Source organism: Tupaia chinensis, unplaced genomic scaffold (assembly GCF_000334495.1).
Source record: "Tupaia chinensis unplaced genomic scaffold, TupChi_1.0 Scaffold143976_1, whole genome shotgun sequence".
Taxonomy (NCBI): domain Eukaryota; kingdom Metazoa; phylum Chordata; class Mammalia; order Scandentia; family Tupaiidae; genus Tupaia; species Tupaia belangeri.
The window spans coordinates 23,579-32,601 of NW_006203827.1; the positions used below are offsets into that span (position 1 = coordinate 23,579).

General features: G+C 40.6%; 1 pseudogene; it reads right to left on the minus strand.

The window, feature by feature from the left end:
* Positions 1–80: 80 nt before the first annotated feature.
* On the minus strand, positions 81–6,796 carry LOC102470832 (ATM interactor-like; annotated as a pseudogene).
* Between the last annotated feature and the right edge of the window lie 2,227 nt (positions 6,797–9,023).

The window sequence follows — 9,023 nt, forward strand, 5'->3', positions numbered from 1 at the left end:
GCTGAAGGTTTTCACTTACAGAAGTTCTATCTCATATTCATAGTCTGGATTCTTTCAGTTTTATCTGTAATAATCTTATTCTACTTGTCATCTTCATCAGAATCATTCCCAAATACTGATGGTTTTTGCAAACAGAATGCAACAGCTGTGTTTTCTTTGGCAAAATAAGTCCATCCTGCCTGCCCAGATTCATCTTCATGCTCCCATCTCTGCTGAACATGGTCAATGCTCTTTTTCTTTTCTAAAAAATGGGGTATTACTGTGTCACAATCCTCCAGCTTTGGCCTCCCAGCAGGGACTACAGGCATGTGTCACCACACTTGCCTTTAGGTTGGACTGAGAATCAAACCTGGGTCTCCATGTGACCCCAGTCTGTGGAGCAGTATCTTATCAATATATATACCACCCTAGCTGGGTCAATCTGACTGTGGAGAGGATCTTCTTGGGTTAATTCTATGTGGGGTCCTTTGTATTTCTTCAGTCTGTATGTTTGAATGCTTCTCTAGGTTTGGAAAAGTTTCTTCCAGGATTTCATGGAATAGATTTTCAATGCCCTTATTAGATTCTTCACCTTCTGGGATACCAACTATTTGGATTTGGGGCATTTAATGGTATCTAGTATTTCTCGTATATTATCCTCATTTTTTAATTTTTTCATTCTTTTTGGTGATTTTTTTCTAGGTCGAAGATTTTGTCTTCTGGATCCAGATTTGATCTTCTGCTGAACTAATATTATTTTTTTTCTTTCTGGAGAGGTTTTTGCTATAGGTGCGTGCGCTCACCAGAAAGACAGAGAGAGACAGAGAGACAGAAAGTGAGAAATCATCCCCCCAGGGGGGATGGCCATGCCGCAATCCGTTCTCCTCCATTCTCCTCTCAGGATCCTGGGTATGCACGCACATGCGCCCTGCGTGAGTTTAAGCCACCAGGTGTGGGACTCGAACCGCAGTTGACTACATGAGAGTCCAGCGACATAGCCATTATGCCAACTGCTGGTCCCTTCTTTCTCTTCTTTAAGAGATATTTTTGCTATAGAGTGTGTGCACTCGCCAGAGAATCATAGAGAGGATAGAGAGATAGAAAGCTAGAAATCACCCCCCGGAGGGGTGAACTATGCCACAGTCCGTTCTCCTCCAGTCTCCTCTCAGGATTTTGGGCATGCATGCATACACACGCCTGGCATAAGCTTGAAGTTGCCAGATCTGGAACTTGAACTGCTGTTGACCATGGGGGAGTCCAGCAACATAACCACTTTTAATACTTTCAAGGGAAGTTTAGATTTTCTGTATTACAACTCTCATCTCTAACATTTCTGTTTGATTCTTTTTTATGGTGTCTGTTCTTTCAAATCATGGAAGGATTTCCTCATTTCCTGAAGTTCATTGCCTTTTTTCTCTTGAATCTCCTGGAGTTCATTGTCTCTTTTCTCTTGCATCTCATTTAGTTTTGTCACTATGAATATTCTGAATTGTTTATCTGACATTTCCACGAATTCTGTTGTACTGTTTGTGGATGATGAGGAGTTTCTCTTTTTCCCTCGGAGGAGAGAGATTTTCTTGGTTTCTTGTATTCTTATGTCTCTGCATTGATTTCTAGTCATCTGATGGATTATATGTTTCTTCCTAATTTCTTAGAGCTAATTCTGAGAGTCCAAAGGCATGCAGGAGGTAAGCTGCGGTCTCTGCAGCTCCGTCTGCCTGATGCTCCTGCACCATCTCCCTGTACCATCATCACTGGAACTGGATATTCCAATGGCCTCCCAATTTCTTGAGGGCAGATGCACCTGGGACTGAGCTGCAGGGTATCAACTGGGGAAGAAAGTAGAGTGTGGCTCACAATGAATACTGTGCACTTCAAGAAATGATTAAATCTGAAGGTATTCCTGAGTGGGCAAAAGGCAGCTAGAGGTTTAAAGTGGTCTCTGGCTTTAGTTGTTCTCACTGGCTACCACTGCACAGGTTCTGGGGTTAATGGAGGAGGATAGAGAGCAGGGATGGTTTGGGCTGCACCTGGAGCTATTGGAAGTAACCAAAGGTCTGAAGATGGTCCTTGGCCTCAGTTTTCTCACTGCCTACTACTACACAGGTTCCAGGGCTAATGGCAGAGAAGGGAGATAGAACCAAGATAGTTTGGGCAGCATCTGTAATAACTTGAAGTCCATAAAGGTCCCAAAGTTGTCTCTGGCTTCAGTTTTTTCACTGGCTACTGCTGCATAGTTTCAAGGGCTAATTGTGGAGGAAGGAGATGAGAACAGGATGGTTTGGGTGGTACCTAGAATAATTGGAAGCCAGTGAGGGTCCCAAAGTGGTCTCTGCCCTCAGTTTTCTCACTGGCTGCTGCTGCGTAGGTTCTGGGGCTAATGGCAGAGATGGGAGAACGTCCCTTAGGTTTTTGCCATAAGGTGCAGGTGCTCACTGAAAAGAGAGAGAGAGAGGGAAAGTTAGAAATCAGACTCCTAGTGGGGATGGTCCACCTGTAATCCCTTGTCCTCCATTCTCCTCTTGAGATTTTGGACACACATGCACATGTGCCCAGCATGATTTTCAAGTCACCAGCTCTGGGACTCAAACTGTAGTCAGCCATGTGGGAATCCAGCACCTTAACCACCATTCCACCTGCCAGACCCCCAATGTCTGTCTTTTAATTGGTGCACTTAGATCATTGGTACAATGATTTAAAAGGCTACTGATATAGTTGGATTTGTATCTATAATAATGGTTACTGTTTTCTATTTGTTACCCTCCCTTGTTTCATTCTTTTTTTGTCTTTGGTTGGTAATTGTATTTATTTATTTATTTATTTATTTTAGATCAGGATCTGATACTTTATAATACATTCACATCTATACATAAATTTCATGTTTACAAGTAAAAAGGCAAAGAACCTTGAAGAATTTAAGCAACTACATTGACAAGTATATTCAATGGAGTTAATACTACTGTCTTCACTCCCCATTTTTCTCTTTTCTTTTTTTTAAAGAATTATTTATTTATTCAATCCCATTTGTTATTATTATTTTTAAATTTGACCAGACAGAGGCAGAGAGAGAAAGGGAAAGCGAGAAAGCAAGTCGCCAGGTCCAGGACTCAAACCATGGTCAGCTATATGGGAATCCAGCACCTTTAATCACCATACCACTGCTGGCCCCATGTTTTTTTTTTTTTTTTAAAGAGGTTTTTGCCTTAGGGCATGTGTGTTTGCTGGAGAGGGAGAAAGAGAGACAGTGAGAGGGAAAGTGAGAAATCACCCCAGAGAGGATGGCCACACCGCAATTCTTTCTCCTCCATTCTCCTCCTGGGATATTGGGCACATGTGCACACATGCCCAGCATGAGTTTGAAGCCACCAGGTCCAGGACTTGAGCTGCAGTCAGTCATGTGGGAGTCTGGTGATATAACCACTACACTATCTGCTGGTCCTGACTCCCCATTTTCTAAATACAGAAGGAAATGTAAATGCTGCCCTGCACACCAACTCCACTTTGGACACCACGTGTAGTTCGGCACAGGTCTGGGTTTCTACAAAGCTGAACTAAGGCTCCCTTGTGTTCCAGGCCAAATTTGCCAGCAAAAAGTCGTCTATTGCTGTTTGAGTCTCATTGCTGGTGAAGAACAGGCTCCCAGGATTTCAAAACCAGAATCATGGTCTGTTTCTGTACTGTTCAGCTGACCTTCACTTTCCAGGGCAGGCATGCTTTTAGCAACAGTGATTCCGATCGGTTTGGGTCTCTGTATTAGACAAATCAGTACTCGTGGAGAAGCTGGAGCGTTTCAGGATACTTTCCAGAGGCAGATGAGGGCTACTGTCTAAAAGGAAGTTTAAGTTTGTCTGTGTCTGCATGCCAAACATCTCGAGGCCTAAAGAAGTTCAAATTTCTCTGACACCCATAGGACTGAGCAAAGGTATCTGCCAGGAAAAGGTCAGTTTGAATCTCTATGTCCAGTGATTCTGACACAGGCATAGTGTTAATGGTGCTAAGTTCACTCTCTTCTGTTTGAGTCTGGCTATTTGAGGCTGAAAAGAATTCTTTGATATAAAAATCTATTCCAGGATTCTAGGCTGGGCCATATGGGAGCTGGTGTCAGGTCCAGGATTTATGTCAGATAAAAAAATTTAAAAAACTATGATTATCTAATATCTGACCAGGTAAATTATTTGACAAGATGTTTTCTAAATCACTTAGTAAATCTATGGTTTGGGTCTGATTATCTGTCATGCTTTGTGAAGAAAGCATGCTATTTGGTCCACTGAAGTTTATAGTTGGTACAGATTTCTCAGTGTCTTGATGGAAAGTCTTAAGAGTCATTCCAAGGTAACAAACCATGAGTTAGTGTCTGCTACTAAACTATTGCCTATAATATTCTCTGTAGGAACGCTATGATGAATGGACACTCTCAAAAATGTTACTGTACATCCTATTCTGGTCCATCTGGGTGTGGTCGTTCATCAGACTTTGTATCCCAGTGGTTGGCGTTTCTCTGGAGGTCCCACCTGACTAGAAACAAGAGGCTACAGATGCATCAATCTGAGCAGCTATGGATGAAGTTACCTTGGAACAGGGCAAAAATGTCTGAGTGTGAACATTAATGGGGAGGGACACTTGAGAGTCAAATGGCAGGTAAGTCTGAAAACAAGATAACATAGAGAAATCAGAGCCAGCCCATGGCACTGAAGGCTGTTAGGCATAAGACAGATCTGTCTGCACATCAATTGAAGAAATGCTGTTCTGACATGTATTCCCAAGTTCTTGTAAAGAATTAGACAGACTTTTACCCAAGTTCACTTGAACACCTGTGTTAATTGGCTCCACAGCAACAGAGTTTACAATTTTTGAGAGAAGTTCTCCTTAGGCTGGCAAGCCTCAGAATCTAGGCTGAGAATCAGGGTTTCTACTGACAGGGGCAGTAAGTGTAGAGCATCTGTGGCAGAGCTCTGATTGACACCCATTACCACAGGCTGGGTGAGGAGTTGGCTGTAGGAACAGACAGGCACTGGAGAAAACTGCATAATAGGCAGTTTAACCAGAACCACTTTTGGCTTTGGTAAATGTTACTTTTGAGGGTATCTTGGGGATGCTGTATGAGTTGGCTTTCTGACATTAGAACTGCAAAACTCTTTGAAAGAAGCTACTAGCTTGATTACTGAAGTTTCTAGTTCCTGGGTGTTTGGTCTAGGGGCTGGCTGGTGGTTCAATGATACAATGGTTTTACTGGATAACTTATGGTTTTGCAGGCAGTTTTCCATTTTCCTTTTCTTACTAGGTGGATCTCTATGCTCTATGGAGATCTCATGGCCAGTTTGGTAGATGTGGAACTGCAATGCCGTCTGCTGGCATAGGGACAGCCGCATATGCAGTGGAATGTCTGGCTGCAATCCTCAGTGTCTCCTCACATCTCACTCTGTATCGTCTGATTTGCTGTACTTGCTGCACTTGTGCTTCTTCTCAGAGTGCCTTTTTATAAAGTGTTGTTTTATGAGAGAAAATTGACTTGTAATTTTTTGTTAAAAGTTGAACATGATATACTATGTTAAAGGAACTGAGGTAAACAGGTCATGATGATAAGGTGTGAGGAGATGGGAATGATCTATGGACTTGTGATTAGGTCTCACTCTTTTTATGAACTTGTGCCGCTGGGCTGTGGTTATCCCAAATACATCTCAGGCTTTTCATTCCCTTATGTGAGTCATAAAGGCCAGAGGGAGATGGTGATGGATATTATTCCCATCCAAGGTCAGTTAGGCTCTTATAAAATCCTAGTAGTTAGACTATGGTGAGTAGTTTTTCTAGAAGGCAGACCTTGTTATGAACAGAATGCTCTGGGCATATCTCTGAATGGTTGCTATTATCATTCCCTTGCCAGAAACATAAGGAAATCTATTCCCAGTCTTCCTATGAGAAACTGGTAAGCCTCCTTGAGGTAAGACTAATAAAAGCTTAAGCCCCCTCCGTTACCACCACCACCCTTGGAGTTTTTAACCTTTCAGACTTAGCCACATTGAACCTCTAGCATTTCATCAATTTCAGTTAGGTTTTCCTATCCTAATGCCGATTCCCATGGAGATTCTGCTTTGGTAAATTGTAATTATCTGTCCATTTCTCCAATTTGTGGGAGGGTGTTTTGCCTTGTTATCTCACTTCTCTGATGGATCTGAGAACTGATTTTAAGTTTGTTCACTTTTTTTTTTTAAAGATTTTTGCTGTAGGGTGTATGCACTTGCCTGAGAAAAGAGAGAAAGTGAGAAGAAAGTGAGAAATCATCCCCATGGGGGGATGGCCATGCCACAATTCCTTCTCCTCCTGGGATTTTGAGTATGTACACACATGTGCCCAGCATAATTTTCAAGCCACTGTGTCTAAGACATGAACCACAGTCAGTCATTTGGGAGTCCAGCACCTTAACCACTACCTGCTGGCCCCAATTTGTTCACCTTTTTGATTATTATTAAGATGAAGTGGCAACTTCCAAACTCTTTACATGTTGTAGTGGAAGCTGAAAATCTTCATTTCTGAAGGATAGTATTGCTGTATTCACTGATTGATGGGCTTTTTTTTTATTTATTTGTTTCACTACTTTAACTATGTCATCTCACTGCCTCTGGACTCCATTATCTCTGATAAGAAATTGGTTGTTAATATTGTGGAAGACGTCTTTTATGTGTTGAGTCACTTCATTCTGGCTTTCAAGATTCTCTCTTTCTCCTTGTCTTTTGAGAGTTTGATTAGAATGTGTCTCAGTGTAGATCTTTTTGAATTTATCCTACTTGCCTTGATTAGCTTCTTGAATATGTAGACTCATATCTTTGGTCAAAATAGAGAAGTTCACTGAATAATTACGATTGACCTATCAACTGTACCGATTCTTCTGCCTTTTAAAATGTGTCATTGAACCCCTCTAGTCAGTGTTTCATTTCAACGATTATACTTTTCAGATTCAGAATTTCTATTTGATTCCTTTTTATAATAATTTCTTTCCCTTTATTGATATTCCCTATTTGTTGAGACATCATTCCTCTGGTTTCATTTGGTTCTTTGTATGTGGTTTCTTTGTTCTCTTTAACCATATTAACATTGTAAATCTAAAGTCTTTGTCTAGTAAGTCCAGTGACTATACTTTGTGTATATTTTGTTAACTTTTCTTCTTTTCCTGTGAATGGACCATTTTGCTTTTTTTTTTTTCCATGCCTTATAATTGTTTTTTGGTTAAAAACTAGACATATAGATAGTCAATTTGAATATTCTGGAAATCAGAACACCTCATGATTTTTACTGTTGTTTATTGTGGGTTATTTCTTGCATGTTTACTTTTCTGAACTACTTTCGTGAAGTCTAATCTTTGTTAAGTATGGTCATATGGTCATATGTTTTCCATTAGCTGAGGGTTTGGTTAGTGTTATGACAGAGTTCCTTTAGATGTCTGGAGTCTAAAAATTTGAAAAAAAAAAAAAAAGAAAGAAAATGACTCTTCCAATCTCTGCATATTGGCTCTGCGTTGAGGCAGGCCATTGATAACTCTGTTTTATATTTTACTTTTTACATGTATGGAGCCTGAAAGCCAGCCAAAGGTAAAAGCTTAGGATCTTCTCAGGTCTTTTCAAGCATGTGTCTTGTCCTAGGAGTGCATGTGACTTTATTGATCCCTGGTATGCATAGGAGCGTTTTAAAATCCTTCCTACACACATCTTTTTCAATCTCTTTTCCCCCAGGCTTCTAGGTCTGTCTATTGCTTGTCTCAAATGTTGTCCCTTGCCCTAGAGTGATGTAGTCAATACCTGAGTCTTTAAATGTTTTCAATAACAGCCTCCTTGGGAGCCATCTGAGTCCTGCAAACATTTCCATGCCTTATAATTGTTTTTTGGTTAAAAACTAGACATATAGATAGTCAATTTGAATATTCTGGAAATCAGAACACCTCATGATTTTTACTGTTGTTTATTGTGGGTTATTTCTTGCATGTTTACTTTTCTGAACTACTTTCGTGAAGTCTAATCTTTGTTAAGTATGGTGATATGGTCATATGTTTTCCAATAGCTGAGGGTTTGGTTAGTGTTATGACAGAGTTCCTTTAGATGTCTGGAGTCTAAAAATTTGAAAAAAAAAAAAAAAGAAAGAAAATGACTCTTCCAATCTCTGCATATTGGCTCTGCGTTGAGGCAGGCCATTGATAACTCTGTTTTATATTTTACTTTTTACATGTATGGAGCCTGAAAGCCAGCCAAAGGTAAAAGCTTAGGATCTTCTCAGGTCTTTTCAAGCATGTGTCTTGTCCTAGGAGTGCATGTGACTTTATTGATCCCTGGTATGCATAGGAGCGTTTTAAAATCCTTCCTACACACATCTTTTTCAATCTCTTTTCCCCCAGGCTTCTAGGTCTGTCTATTGCTTGTCTCAAATGTTGTCCCTTGCCCTAGAGTGATGTAGTCAATACCTGAGTCTTTAAATGTTTTCAATAACAGCCTCCTTGGGAGCCATCTGAGTCCTGCAAACATTTGGAGTCAGATGAAACAAAGGACAACCTTTGTGTCAGTTCTTAAGGGAGCTTCCAGACAGGTTGAGGCTCATTCCATAATTCTTTGAGAGTAAGATCTGTATTGCTCCCTCTGGCACTAGTAGCTTGTACCAAGAGTGCCAGCTACTATCTTCATAGCTACTGCATGGAGGATTGTAAACAGGTGATGTAAAACACCACAGCACTCTCTTACCACAAAGCAGTATCTTCTTTATTTATCAAGTCTTCCCTTTATTGTAAGTTTTTTTCCCCCTATTTTCCAGAGTTCTTCAAAAGCTGATTCTGACAGCTTTTCTGGTTCATTGACTGCTTTTCAGGAGGAATGTAGATCTGGTGTGTCCAATTCCATTACTTTTAATCACTGATACTCCCTAACTAAAAAAATGGTATACTAGCCAAAACAGTTATGACCGCTACGTACAGCCTGAAGACTGAATTAGCTCCCTAATTTCCAAATGGGCAGTTTTTAAGGATAGCAGAGGGAACTGGTTAGAAGAAGGGATTAAGGAATTCTTTT